The sequence below is a fragment of the Orycteropus afer genome, unplaced genomic scaffold (assembly GCF_000298275.1).
Source record: "Orycteropus afer afer isolate SDZICR_OR568_19922 unplaced genomic scaffold, OryAfe1.0 scaffold00116, whole genome shotgun sequence".
NCBI classification, from domain to species: domain Eukaryota; kingdom Metazoa; phylum Chordata; class Mammalia; order Tubulidentata; family Orycteropodidae; genus Orycteropus; species Orycteropus afer.
The window spans coordinates 5,034,010-5,049,955 of record NW_006921703.1 but is presented as its reverse complement, the minus strand read 5'-3'; the positions used below and the strand labels follow the sequence as shown (position 1 = coordinate 5,049,955).

General features: G+C 39.2%; 1 protein-coding gene across 1 annotated transcript in view; it reads right to left on the bottom strand.

Annotated features, from left to right (window-relative positions):
- The window catches only part of GUCY1B1 (guanylate cyclase 1 soluble subunit beta 1), a 59,058-nt gene extending 49,341 nt beyond the window's left edge, over nucleotides 1-9,717 (bottom strand). Inside the window, exon 1 of the mRNA XM_007943976.2 lies at nucleotides 9,650-9,717. The gene's annotated coding sequence lies outside the window, so the exon portion shown is untranslated. The remainder of the gene's footprint in view (nucleotides 1-9,649) is intronic.
- Between the last annotated feature and the right edge of the window lie 6,229 nt (nucleotides 9,718-15,946).

The window sequence follows — 15,946 nt, the reverse complement described above, 5'->3', positions numbered from 1 at the left end:
TTAGATTCAAAATAGAATAACATGATGAGTATTCTTATCTGGTTTTTCAGTTTAATTTCAGTGTTGCAAACATTTATTTGAAGTCTACGACACTAACTTTAAACAATACCATATATACAGTGAAACCTGTATATACGAGAGCCAGAACTGAACTAGACTACCTTGTTTTTCCAGGTCTCACAAGTTTTCTGCCTTTGACAAGTCTTTCCACTTTTATATATCACTCATTTTAGTGGAAAATACTTTAGTATTCCTTCTCTGACAAGTTTCCTCCTTACAAGGGTTCCAGATTTTGGACATTTTACTGTACCTGCCTTTTGCACACTTGAAAAATTCAATCTGGTACTGAATCCAATCATTAACTATTTTTTGATACATGAAATTGGCAATCAGTGGTACTATTCTTAACCCCTTCATTACATCCACATATGATGTGAGATGACACAAAAGAACTCTGATCCTTCCAAAAGGAAATGCTATAGTTCCTACCATACCTTCTACTTTGCTGACATAAGAAATGTCCATTTCAATAGAATTTATATTTTATTAAAAGTTAGTTGAAGAAGTCTTTATTCTCATATAATAAGTTCTGGTTACAGAAAAAAAAAATTCAGATAAATATGTATGTGTACTAGTCTCTGGAAATTAAAAATATGAAACACAATTGAGTTGTATAAATTTTTTGAGCATCAACACTTTAACAGGTCCTCTTTAGGCAATGGAGAGCTGGTGACAAAAACACATGGTTATGAAGGTTAAAGTGTTGTTGTTGTTATGTGCCGTTGAGTCAGCCCCAACTCACAAAGACCCCTCCTTGGGTTTCCGAGGCAGTGGAAGTAGATTGCCCAACCTTCCTTCAGAGGAGGAGTAGCTAGTGGGTTTGAACCGCCAGCCTTCTGGTTAGCAGTCAAGTGCCTTAGGCACTATGTTACCAGAGCAGTAATCGAACAATAACACAAACACATGATTAAAAATTCTTGAATTTACTTTGATAGAAAAGTACAGTTTGGGGAGTGACAGAAGCCTTCCCTTAAGTAATAGCATTCATTTTGCAATCTGAGAGTTGAGATGTATTGATGCTTGTGGAAGGTATGGGGAGAGTTAAGAAAAGGAGTTACTGTCAAGCACAGACAGTATCCTGACACATTTAAAAGCTCAGTATAGTTGAGAAAGAGGCTCTGGGTGGTGGAAACCATTAACACACTTGGCTGCTAAATGAAAGGTTGGTGGTTTGAGTCCATCCAGACATAGTGCAAGTCAACCCAGAGGTACCTAAGAAGGAAAGCCTGGAGAGGTACTTGCAAAACATCAGCCACTGAAAATGCTAGGAGCACAGTTCTACTCTGACCTACATGTAGTTGCCATGAGTTGGAAGTGACTGGACTATAACGGTTTTTTGTTTTGTTTTGTGTTTGTTTTATTTTTACAGTTGAGGAATTAAAATTTGGCCCTCAAGGCTGGAGAAGTACATAAACAAGTGAATGTGTGGACTAAAAAGCTCTCCATGTTTTCATGATTTAAAGATTAACTACACAAGTTTCAATAGTAGGGAATACTATGCAACACTAAAAAATAATGTAGAATCTGCAAAACACTGCATAACATGGATGAACTTAGCGGGCATTATACTGAGTGATATAAGTCAATGACAGAAGAACAAATACAGTGTTAGTTCATTATTGTAAAAAGTCAAGGAAAGGTTTATATATGGAAGGAAACTTTCTTTGTTGGTTACCAGGGGTGGGAAGGGTGGGGAGGGAACAGTGGAAAAAAAAAAATGCATTGACCCATGTCACTTTAGTTTTGTGTATTTCACTGTACATAAATTATATTTCAATAAAATGCATTTAAGAAAATGTTTCAATAATAAATGCTTTTGTTGTTGTTATTGTTATGTGCCATCGAGTCAGACCTGACTCACAGCGATCCCTCCTTGGGTTTCCAAGGCAGTATCACTATGGAAGTAGATTGCCCAACCTTCCTTCAGAGGAATGGCTGGTGGGTTTTAACTGGCAGCCTTCTGGTTAGCAGTCAAGTGCCTTAGGCACGACGCTACCAGAGCTCCTAATAAATGATTTAGTATTTCACAATTCAAACATGAACCAGATCAGAATATGCAACAGAACCAAAGCCACAGTAACAAAGAGATACAATAAATAGTTCAGAATGTTAACCTTTTAACTTGAAAAGAAACTCTTCCACTTCAATCTTTTCACACAGAAAAGGTATTCTAGTTGGCTAGATACAAACAGGAAAGACTTCATTTTCCCCACTGTTTCTCTTTCAATAAACAAGGAGGCAAAGTAATGAATGGAAAAGTTGGCAGTCCACACAAGTTCTGAGGTGTCATTCTCTGAATGGAACCCATTATACAGATTTCCTTATACTATTCATTTCCTTAAGTGTGTTTTCCTGTTGATGTTGGTACAGTATCACCTCATAAACTATGACTTTCCAACTGAGGAGAAACATTTGCTAGCATGCTTTATTCTGGAGGGAGGTAAGAAAGTACAAAGGACATTTGTTTCTTGAAAATATCTATGATGTCTAGTTAATGTTTGCCATAGCCACATTCACATATTAAGGAAGAAAATACCGATTTTCTGATTTCTTCTCTGATGCTCTTTTTAATGCACAAAACTCCTTCTCTGATCTATCATGTAATATACTTCTGTGATTCTTTTTAATTACTGAAAATTGCAGAATGCAAGGAATCACAAGACCCCACTTCATTTTTAGGGATACTTTAGATAAACAAAGAAAATGCCTGTGACCAGGCTGTGACCTTGGGTCATGACCTAGGCACTATAATCCTCACCACACATGGTTTGGGTTGTATCAGAGGACTGCAAAGAGTTCATTGGTACATTGAAGGCGGTTAGTTCTCAGTCTTCTAGATCCATCTGCAGAAATAACTTCAAATGTTAGTGAGTCTATCAATATACTGTTCCTGCCTCTATCTTTCAGGACAACTGACTAATCTTTCCACAGAAAAGGATCCAGATCCTAGCAGTTTGCCTATTTTTCATTTTTAATCTGTTTATTAATTTGTTCATTTGTACTGAGAAATTTTCTGGGTGTGAAAATGAATATGCTTTCATTTTTACTATATACTACATTCACTTGAAGCACTTACTGATGCAGTCTGCAGTATGGATTACACCTCAATATGAAGAAACAAAAATCCTCACAACTGGTCCAATAAACAGCTTCACGACGGATGAAGAAAAGATTTGAAGTTGTCAAGGATTTCTTATTACTTGGTTTTACAATCAACACCAATGGAAGCTGCAGTCACAACATCAGACGACATACTGCACTGGGCAAATATTCTGCAAAAGACCTCTTTAAAGTGCTGAAGAGCAAAGACGTCTTCTTGAAGATTAGGGTGCACCTAACCCAAACCATGGTGTTTTCAATTGCTTCTTATGCATGTGAGAGCAGAACAGTGAATAAGGAAAACTGAAGAAGAGTTGATGTTTTTGAGTTGTGGTGTTGGAAAAGAATGTTAAGAGTATCATGGGCTGCTAAAAGGACTAACAGATCTGTCCTGGAAGAAGTGCAACCAGAATGTTCCTTGGAAGTGAGAATGGTCAGACTTCATCTCACCTATTTGGTCATGTTCTCAGAAGGGACCATTCCCTGGAAATGGATATCATACTTGGTAAAGTGGAGAGTCAACAAAGAAGGGGAAGGCCCTCAACGAGATGGCTTGATACAGTGGCTGCAACAATGGGGTCAGAAATAGCAAAGATGAGGAAGCTGGCACAGGACCGGGCAGTGTTTTGTTCTGCTGTGCATAGGTTGCCATGAGTCAGAGATGACTCGACAGCACCTAACAACAACAACAATATTCACTCCAATTTCAAAAGTATTTTAAGAGAACCATTAAAACTGATACCAGACAAGCAGATACAGAGTCGTGACTCTTCAGTTATCTGTGTAGAGTTCACTTAACCTGTTGAAAAGTAACCTTTATTATTATTTTTAATGCTGATCTCGAAACTCCTTGATTATTTCAAACAAATGTTTTAGCACTTCACTGAGGTTATAGAGGGCAAAAACTCTGGATAATTTAAACAACTTTGTAAAGAGATTTAATTCAAAGCTTCAGGAATAGGAAAACTGTATTATAATTAGTTTGTTTTAATAAAATGAAGATCAAGAACCTATGCTGAATTTTCAGATCACAAATGGGTATTAGGGAGTATTAGAAGAACATAAGATTGTATCCAAAATAGAATTTGCACAGAAAAACAGCATAATGAAAATAATATTCTTTATGCAGGATGGACAGGAATGAGATAGCTTTTAGCAAATCCTTTGCTTATTTAAACAATAATTATTAATTTATGATCAGCAAGTTCAACTAGACACATTAGTTTCAAAGTGGAAGATCATCATATATTATCCATCAGTCGAAAAGGTTCTATGTTTGAGTTACAGGAAGAGAAATTTTAAAATAATAACAATAAGACTAAAAATACCTTGACATCTCTAGATGTCATTCATGATGGTAAGGGTTATAGCAGTCACTTTTCTATCCTCAGTTCCTTGTACATTACACTATGCTCGTTAAAAGTAAGCTGAACAAGAGAACGGAAGACTGAATCAATGAATTAGAAATTATGCTGCCCTGCTGAAGGTAAACCTCATAAAACCACACTAAATAAAGATTAAATCTTTACAGAATGAGAAAATGACTGACAGCCTCCTACAGGAACTTATTTCCTTATTTTTCTTTTTAATTTTCTTTTATATCTTTTTTTTTAATTGTGATTTCAGTGAAGATTTACAGAGAAAATTCACTTTCCATTTCCTTATTTTTCAATTAACACTTTCATTACATTATTCTCATATTTATATCTCTCAGACTAACATTTTAATTCAATTATTTATCTTAGATATTCTAGGGAAACAAAGAAAGGCTAATCAATATATTGTGTAGTAATTTGGAGTTTAAAAACTGTTCTTTGGCCTGTTCACCTCTAGACTAAATAATTGCAGTTCCATTTAATTGCCAGAAAGGTGTTTTTGTTTATTGGCTTGTTTATTTCAAATGGCCTTTTAATCACCTTAGACTTTTCATTTTATTTAGATTACATCTTTAGAACCCACACATTCCATTGAAGGTAGAAAACCTAAAATTGAACCCACTGTTTTGAGGCAGTAATTAGTCTAGCAAGGAATGATGTGAGAATAACAGAAATGATTAAATCAAGTATTTAGGTAATTTTCTAATTTAAATACTTGACTGGTTTTTCTTATCCTTTAGGAACCACAAATTCATAAAAGGGCCATCTGAAAATTGAAAGAAAACCAACAAAACAATATTTGAAATAGATTCATAGATCTTTCTGACTTTTTGATAGGATACAGTCTAGATCAGAGGTCAGTGAACTGGTTATGTGTACAGCTCACTGGTCCTCTCGAAACAGCTGCCTGTTTCTGCCTTGTGGTCAGCTAAGAATTATATTACATGTTTAATGTTTGTTGTCTGGTTTTTTTGTGCCATTGAGTAGAATCCAACTCAAAGTGACCCCATGAATTACTTTTAAATATTATATAACTTTGATGGCTTGCAGGGACTAAAGTATTTAATATCTGGCCCTTTAGGAGAAAGGTTGCTGACCCTTGCTCTAGATAATTTTTCTTTTTCTTAAAAGGAAGAATTCAAAGCTTATGTGGAATGACTATACTGTTGATGAGAGTATAAGTAGATACTCAGTTGACAATTGACCATTCGTGGCTCTTAGCCACTTAGAATTTTTTGTCTGGAATGGGTTACTTAGGCTTTTATTTGTCATTAAATATTTGGCATCCTTTCTCATGAAGTATGGGTGGCCATTTCCTACAAAATCAAAGAAATTATTATATAAAATTTTATAGACATCCATTTAGATAGTTTCTCAGAGACCAAAAAGGAAGATAGAGGAGTTTGATACGTACCGAGACCCCCCTCCTCTGAAAAAAAGGCTTCATGAATTTAATTTCTCATAAAAAAGTTAAAATTGAAAGTATCTTGGACATCTTTGACTGCAGTGATCTTCTCTGGAGCAGAGGGTAAGGTGGCAGAGGGATCAGAAGCAACCTCTAAACATTTTTAAATTACAGTCCTCCAATATCTCCTAGCCAGTGAGACTCTCCGCTGTAGTTAAGAATATGCTTTTCCAAGGAGCTTTCAGTAATCCCTCAGAGGTACTGGGTTGGAAACCAATTATCTCCTTTAACCCCCTCAGTGCAGAGAGTTGAACCATGTTCTCTAGCCCTGCCACTAAACTGTACTCAAGACAAGGTGGGATCCTCCAATAGACTTACTCAAAAACAAACCAAAATTAACACCAGGACTACAAACACTAATCTAACTACCTACACCCTCTTCTCACTTATTGACTATCTCATTATCTGATATTCCACATTTATGACAATATTAAAAAATCTGTTATCTAAATAATATTTGAACAATATGCATCTGGCAGGAATAATCACTGAGGTGGGTAACTAAGATGGGTAAGGTTAAGTGTCAGGTTAACTGGACCGTGATCCTCGTAGTTTGGCAGTTATATAATGATGAATTCTGGCAGTTATATAATGATATAGGCATCCTTCATTCTGTGATCTGATGTGGTTATCCTCCATTTTTGCATATGCCAATTTTCACATAACAACCTAGTCTTTGGGATCTAACCGTGTTGATAAGTGAGGAGAGGGTGTAATAGTATTTCTCTCCCAGGGCATATAATCCTTAAATTAATTTTAAAAGAAAAAGGCCCACATGATTTCTTTCATTTTACCAGAGAAAAAATATTTTGTTTAACTTGAATCATTATCACTTAAACAGATAAAAAATATTGTTTGAAGCTACTTAAAATAATGAGCTAAAAAATTTAGACATTTAATTTAAAATGTATTAATTATTTTTTTAAAGTAGGATGTAATAATATTCTTTGAACAATTTGGCAGAGTTAATTTCCCATCAATGGAATTTATATACTTTTATGTTCTCTGAGGAAAATATGACCAATGTAAACAAATCTCTTGATAATTTATTTTCTAGCTTCTGATACATTTCTCAATAAAGTACAATTTTTATCACTGTATTTGACAGTGATCTAACTGAAAATGAGTAGAGCATACATTCTAAATCTTGTTTAATTGTTTAACCATAGTGTTGTTGTGGTTATTGGTCTGTGGCCCTGTGCACCAAAGGATTGGACTTTTGTGATCCATCGGATTTTCACTGGCTGGGCTTTCAGAAGTATATTGCCAGGCCTTTCTTCCTGGACTGTCTTAGTCTGATAGCTCAGCTATAACCTCAATAGCATCATAGCAACACACAATCCTCCAGGGAAAGACTAATGGCAGCTGTATTTGAGGTGCATTGGCTGGGAATGGAGCTCAGGTCTGCTGCATAGGGAGGTGAGAATTCTACCACTGAGCCATTATGGCTCCTGAGATATAAAAAACCAAAACCAAACTCACTGCCATCAAGTCCATTCCGACTCATAGCAACTCCCATTGGGTTTCTGAGGCTATAAATCTTCATGGACATAGATTGCCTCACCTTCCTTCTGTGGAGCAACAGGTGGGTTTGAACTGCTGACCTTCTTGTTAGCAGCCAAATGCCTTATGCACTGTAACACAATGATAGCTATCATTTATAATACTATCAAAATTCTAAACATATTAATAATCATAGTGTTTCTACTGGTAAACTTAGGAATTTCTTTTCACAGGTGAGAAGATATCATAACAGGGATATGTATGCTGCATTCATTGAATTCACACAGTACCCTGAAAATAACCATGTACTTAAATTGGACTGTTTAACATCTTGCTCTTGATGTCAACTTTCTCTATAACTCTTGACTATCAAGCAAAATAAAAATTATGAATGAATTAGTAAGTTTGGAAGAAAATTCAAATCCCCAAATAATCTTTAGTGCCTAGATTGTTCAGTTGGTTCAACTACATAATTGCCAAGTCCCATTTGTCTTTATACTATTTAGATGTGCCTTGTGGCGTAGTGGCTAAGGCATTTGACTGCTAACCAGAAGACGGGCAGTTCAAATCGACCAGCCACTCCTTTGAAGGAAGATTGGGCAATCTACTTCTTTAGAGATACCACCTCAGAAACCCAAGGAAGGGTCACTATGAGTCAGATAACACTGGATGGCAGTGAGTTTGGTTGTTTTGATTTGGTTTGTAGGTAAAACAAATGGCTTATGTAAAGCGAAAGTGTGTGAAATACTACATGCCCAAGGGGAGGAAACTTTGTTTTGTAGTGCTTAATGTTTAATCCTGGTCATTTCCATGGAAACATAGTTAAAAGAAATCACTATTCTGTAACCGGGAGCTCTGGTAGCATAGTGCCTAAGGCACTTTACTGCTAACCAGAAGGCTGGCAGTTCAAACCCACCAGCCACTCCTCAGAAGGAAGATGGGGCAATCTACTTCCATAGTGATACTGCCTGGGAAACTCAAGGAGGGGTCACTATGAGTCGGGTCTGACTTGATGGCACATAACAACAACAACAACATTCTGTAACTACATATTAAAGCCTATTAAAATTAACCGCTAATAATCGTACTGTGTTTGTAAGACAATAGCATGGTAGCATCACCTACTTCATAAAACTAACTTAAATTAACGAGTAGAGGAAATCATTGGATAACAACAATGTGTTCTCAATCTATTTTGGCAGGTATCCCTTCCCCCTACCCCATTAGAATGCTATAGTTTAATTATTGTTCCAATATAAAAGTCCATAAATATTGTTTTGGTGTACCTAGCTGATGATGGTCCACTATATGATAAATTAAATGCAAATTTCACTAGAGTAAGAAGGAGAGAATGATTGAGGATTTTGTTAGAAATGCTCAACATGGCCCAAGGGAGACCTGTCACTTCAACAAGCTTAAGCTCCAAGGCGGGTGTGGTATTTCCATTCACATCCCAACTACTGGACTCATAGCTCTTGATTCACAGTCCAGACTGAAACTAGGAAACCCTCCTTTAACTACCAGCTTTCTGCACAGTGTAAAAACAAAAAAGGGAAATTCCGGAAAATGAAAGAATATATTTCGATTTTTCTTTATTTCAGAACAAATAAACACAATTTTTTGCTTAAGAAATAGAGTTTCCAGAGAACTGCTTTAGCAAACCCAAACCGCTTAACTATTTGATGTGCCTGTAAGGTATGCTAAACTTTGAACAAGCCAAGGTCTTCCGTTCGTTGCTAAGGTCTATGGGAGCATAACCCTCACGGAAGTCTATGTGGTCCCCTGGGCCCATCTCCGCGTGCGAGCCAACAAGCCGGCAGAGCCTGGGAGCCGCCTGGACGCTGGCAGTGCGTTCCCACGCTCAGGCCGGGTCGAGAGGCCGCGGTGACCTCAAGGGGCTCCTTCCCTGACTTTCGCGTTCCCAGCCCCTCCCAGACGCCTCTCCTCTCCTGGTTCCCGCTCCGGAGCGTGGGAGCGCAGCTGTGGCCCGGAGCCGGTGCCGAGGCAGCTTCGAGGATGCTCGCCCATCGCTGAGTGAGGCTGAGGGTGAAGCGAAATGTAGGGAATCTCGCCAGGGCCGCCCGCAGCTCGTCCACACCCACACTTGATACCAAGTGGGTCAGAGCTGAAAGAGTTGGTTACTTACTTGATGTCTTCCCACACCTCAGGACCATAATTTCGGATTACCAGCAGCTCCAGGGCGTGATTCACAAATCCGTACTGCAGGAACAGGGGAAAACCTGAGCATCAGGGTTTGGTTGTAGGGCAAGACGATTGGGGTAGAATCTGCTGCCTCTGCTCCCACTAGGCTGGTTTCATCTTTATCCTAGTCCCTCTGGCTATGCTCCATTCCAGGTACTCGGTGTGAAAGAGTGGATATGGGGGCAATGCCCCTTCAGCACCCCAGTTTGGGGCACATCCTCCATCTCACCAACCTCCCCACCCCCACACCACCTTCTTAGCCCCCATCACCTTTCTCTGCTCAGAGAACCTTGCGGCCAGAGGTGACCCGCACTTGGCACCTCCCGGCCTCCAACAATCAGCTCCCACCCCAGCGGGGCGGGCTAGAGTGGGGAAGACCCTGCGCCCCAGACGGACCTCCCCTTCCCCAGCTCAGGAAGCTGCAGGGCGGCGCGGAGTACCCGCCTGAGAAGGAAAGGCGCCTCGCCTGGCCTCGCCGCGACCCCGAACATTGCCACCTCTCCTCTCTCCGTTGCAGCCAAACAGCTAGGCTTCTAGGCGGCCGGCAGTGCGCTCCCCCAGCCCCCAAGCCAAGCTCTGGCTCGCAGCGCAGCTGCTTCTCCCCGCGGCCAGGCCAGGCCTGGCCTTGCGCGAGGTTCCGGCGACCCTCTGAGCACACTCACCATGGTGTCTGAGCCCGCAGTCCAGAATGTAGCACCCTAACAGAGGCAGTAGCCGAAGGGTCCCAGGCAGCGGCTGCGGCGGTTAACAGCGTTACGGGACAGCTGCAGCAGCGCGGAGCCTGGGCGAGCGCAGCCACCTCTCAGCCCGCCCTGATTGCCACCTCCTCGCGGCCAATGGCGAATCGCGCCGCAGGAGGCTGGCCGCTACCTCCCAGTTCTCAAGCAGTCAGTGACAGAGGAGGAAATTTGGTTTCTCTCAATGCTTCTATGCTCCAGAGCTTCCTGCCCCCGCCCTGGTGACAAGACCTTCATTTGAGGCATAAAAATGACGATGGAGAAGCTCAAACCATGCCCCTTGCAGGAACTGGGCTAGGAAGAATGCCGTTGTTGTGGTTCCACTACAAGTACTCTTATCCAGTTATCTGTCCTCGTGGCAAAAACTAAGGAGGGGTGTGTGTGTGTGTGTGTGTGATGGCAATGAACAGGCCTTAAAAGGATTCTACCCCCTGTGGTTTACATCCTCATCTTTATTGTAGTCTTGCAGAAAAACATTTTCTCTGATTTGATCCAGCACTAGCACAAGGCAAAATGAAAGCTAATAATACTGAGCTTAGTGCATTTTACTTTACAGTCAATGAGACTAGTGAGTAACCCAGGTGAATCTTCAGTAGGTAAATGTCTGCCCATTATTAACTTCTCCACAAGATCCAGTGATGTTCTGTGCTTGACCTAGGAAGAATACTTGACACTACTCATGTCCAGCAGCCATCACTTCAAGGAATTTTAAAGTCTCTGGAACTGGTCTGTTTCTCAGAGTTAACTGATGAACTACATAAGGGTCAATACAAAAGTGAACTGGCTTTAGTTTAATGTAATCCTACTATATATTTTAGGAGCCCAGGTGGACAGTGGTTAAGTGATCAGCTGCTAATCAGAAGGTCTGTGGTTGAAACTTACCATCAACTTCTCAGGAGAAAAATATGGCAGTCCGTCTCTTGAAGATTACAGCCTAGAAAATACCATGGGGCAGTTCTACTCTGTTCTATAGAGTTCCCTATAGTTGGAATTGACACCACAGGAAAAAAGCTGAGAGGAACAGGATCTGTCTGTTGATTAAAGCTTTATCTGTATCTCAGGTAGTGGGTACTGATTGGCAACTGACAAAGACAAAAGGGAAGAAGGGACGGCAAGAGGTGGTTCTAGATCCTCAGTTTCATGTAGAACTGAAAGTTTAGGATATTACTCAAATGTATGAATAGTTTGCTGGGAGAACAATTTTAATATTTAAAAACAAACAAACAAATTCACTACTGTCGAGTTGACTCCGACTCATAGCAACCCCTCCTTCGGTTTCCAAGGTGGTATCTCTACGGAAGTAGATTGCCCAGGCTTCCTTCTGAGGAGTGGCTGATGGTTTTGAACCACCAGCCTTCTGGTTAGCATTCAAATGCCTTAGGCACTACGCCACCAGTGAAATCATTATAGTGGAATGGGTAGCCAGAGACATATGCAGAATGATTGTTACAGAATTAATTATAGCAATCATAGAAAAAGACAACAACTAACTTGTAAAAATATTAATTTCCATTAATGCAGCATGACTCATCTTTCAAGTAACAGATCACCTTACTCTATGTTGTCATTTGTTGTTAGGTGCCATAGAGTCATTTTTTACTCATAGTGACCTTATGTGTAACAGAAGAAAATACTGCCTGGTCCTGTGCCATCCTCGCAATCATTGTCATGCTTGAGTCCAGTATTGAAGCCACTGTGTCAATCCATCTCATTGAGGGTCTTCCCTTTTTCCACGACCCTCTACTTTACCAAGTATGATATCTTTATCCAGGGAACAGTTCTTTGTGACAACATGACCAAAATACAAGAGACGAAGTCTCGTCATCCTCCCTTCTAAGGAGTACCCTGGCTGTACTTTCTTGAGGACAGATTTGTTCATTCTTCTAGCCATCAGGAAAAACATTTAATATTTTTCACCAACACTACAATTCAGATAAATCAATTCTGCAGCTTTCCGTACTTAGTTTCCAGCTCTCACATGTGTATGAGGCTATTAAAAAAAAAAAAAATAGCTTTGGTCTGGTGCACCTTAATCTTTAAAGTGACATCTTTACTCTAAAATCCTTTAAAGTGGTCTTTTGCCCAATGCAATACGTAATTTGATTTCTTGACTGATGCTACCATGGACATTGATTGTGGATCCAAGTAAAATGACATTCTTGACAACTTCAGTCTTTCCTCCACTTATGATGTTGCTTATTGGTCCAATTGTGAGGATTTTTGTTTTCTTTATGTCGAGATGCAATTTATACTATTATGTTGTTATGTTGTTGTTATTTGCCGTCGAGTCGGCCCCGACTCATAGCGACCCCTCCTTGGGTTTCCGAGGCAGTATCACTACGGAAGTAGGATTGCCCAACCTTCCTTCCGAGGAGTGGCTGGTGGGTTTGAACTGCCAGCCTTCTGGTTAGCAGTCAAGTGCCTTAGGCACTATGCTACCAGAGCTCCCTATATACTATTATAGGCTATAGTATTTTATCTTCATCAGTAAGTGCTTCAAGTCTTCACTTTCAGCAAACAAGGTTGTGTCTTCTGTGTATCTCAGGTTGTTAATGAGTTTTCCTCCAAACTCTCTGCCATGTTCTTCTTCATATAGTCCAGCTTCTTGAATTATTTGCTCAGCATACAGATTTAATAAATGTGGTGAAAAGATCCAACCTTGGTGCACACCCTCTTGATTTTAAACAAGTCAATATCCCTTTGTTCTGTTTGAATGATTGCCTCTTGGGTTATATAGTTTCCCCATGAGCACAATTAAGTGTTTTGGAATTCCCATTCTTTGCAATGTAATCTGTAATTTGTTATGATTGACACAGGTGAATACTTTGCATAGAAACAAAACAAGGACAAAAACATCTTTCTGATATTCTCTGCTTTCAGCCAAGGTCTATCTGACATCAACAATGATATTTCTCTTTCCATGTTCTCTTCTGAATTCAATTTCAATTTCTGGCAGTCCCTGCCAATGTACTTTAGCTAAAAACCTCTTTGAATCATTTTCAGTAAAATATTACTTGAGTGCCATATTAATGATACCTGTTTGATAATTTCCACACTCTGTTTTATCACATTTCTTTGAAATGGGCACAAATATGGATCTTTTCAAGTCAGTTGGCCAAGTGGCTATCTTCCAAATTCCTTGGCATAAATAAGTGAGAGCTTCCAGTGTTCATTTGTTTGTGGAAATATTTTCATGGGTATTCCATCAATTCCCAAAACTTCATTTTTTTGCCAATTCTTTCAATACAACTTGGATGTCTTCCATCCATACCATTAATTCTTGAACATATGCTGCTGGTTGAAATGGTTGAACATGAACCAATTCTTTTTGGTAGAATGACTCTGTTTATTCTTTCTATCTTCTTTTGATACTCCTGCATCAATCAATATTTTGCCCATTGAATCCTTCAATATAGCAAGTTGAGGCTTGAATTTTTTATTCAGTTTTTCAGCTTGAGAAATGTCAAGCATGTTCTTCCCTTTCGATTTCCTAATTCCAGGTCATTGCACATTTATTTGTAATATTTTGTGTTCTAGAGCCATCCTTTAAAATCTTCTGCTCAGCTCTTTTACTTCACCATTTTTCCCATTCACATTAGCTACTCTACATTCAAAAGCAAGTTTCAGAGTCTCCTGTGACATCTGTTTTGGTCCCTTCTTTTCTGTCTTTTTAATGACTTGTTGCTTTTTCATGTACAATATCCTTGATGACATCCCACAACTCCTCTGGTCTTCAGTCATTAGAGTTTAATTTGTCAATTCTATTCTTCAGATGGTCTCTAAATTCAAGTAGGATATACTCAAAGTTATATTTTGGCTCTCGTGGGATTGTTTTAATTTTCTTCAGCTTCAACTTAAATTTGTGTATGCGCAATTGATGGTCTTTTCCACAGTCAGCTCCTGGCCCACAGTCAGATGATATAGTCAATTTGATTCTTGTGTATTCCATATGGCATAGCCTATGTGTACAGGCATGTTTTATATTGTTGGAAAAATATATTTTCAAGTCTTCAAAATTCTGTCATGTTAACTCTGGTGTCATTTCTATCACCAAGGCCATAGTTTCCAACTGTTGTTGTTGTTATATGCCATCAAGTCGGACCCGACTTATAGCGACCCCTCCTTGGGTTTCCAAGGCAGTATCACTCCGGAAGTAGATTACCCCATCTTCTGGTTAGCAGTCAAGTGCCTTAGGCACTACCAACTACTGATGTTTATTCATTGTTTGCAACATTTGCATTCCAATCATCAGTATTTATCAAAGCATCTTAATTACATGTAATAATAATTTTCAATTTCTTCATTTTGATGGCTAGATAAAGTGCTATTTGGTTAATAAGAACACAGACACACACACTCAAAGACACACACAAACACTGATGTAAACATAATTTTCTGGAAGGATGTTGATATGGTTTCTGGGAGGAAATTGTTGATATGGTTATTGCCTGCAAATAGAACCAGTGTCTGGGAGGACTAAGACTTTTACTTTTTATTTTATAGTCTATAGCAACTTTTGATATTTTTCTACATAAACAAGTAAGTTCTTAGTTTGTTGAAAAGGTTTTTACCCTATCTCTACCCACTCTCCTTTGAGCAGCAATATGCTCATATTATGTCTCAGGCTTTGACCTTAGACTTTGTATAGATAAAGAATAAATAAATTAATAAAAATAAAACCCATTGTCATTGAGTTGACTCTAACTCACCAGGACACTATGGGGCACAGGGAAACTGCCTCATACAGTTTCCTAGGCTAAGTCTTTACAGAAGCAGACTGCCACGTCTTTCTCCCACAGTGCCACTGGTAGATTCAAATCGCTGGTTAGCAGCTGAGTGCTGACAACTGTGCCTCCAGTGCACCTCAGGCAAAGAATATGGAGATAACATTGGGCTCTGGTAAGGAAAAATGAGGAATATGCACCTCAGAAAAAGATTTAAAGAGATACATAGAATGAGAATCCCTAAAAAGTGTCTCTCTCTGAAGTTCAGATTTCTGCCCTCACTGATCCTTTTGTACAATAATCTGTTGCACTTATTGCCCTTTTGCTCAGTAAATATTTGAATTTGTAATTATAGTATACTATTTTGTTTTCTAAGGTGCTCTGGTGGCACAGTGCATAAGGCATTTGGTCACTAACCAGGTTGGCAGTTCAATCCCACAATCTGCCCTGAGGGAGGAAAACAAGGCAATGTACTTCTGTAAAGATTTACAGCCTTGAAAAACCAATGGGGGTTGCTATGAGTTGGAATTGACTGGATGGCCATGGATGTTTTTATGTTTTTTTTTTAATCTTGTTTTCTAATTTTCTTATATCCCATCATATTCTAAAGAAAATTCTGTTCACTAAACTTTTGCTGAGTTTTGTATGACCCACACAAGATACTACAAAGGAAATGTCATTCAAGGAAAGAAGTGTGACTACCAGATGTGGAGGAGCCCAAATGCAGGTCACCATGCTTCTTCAAGTGCCTTTCTCACTGCTGCCACTACTGATCAAAAA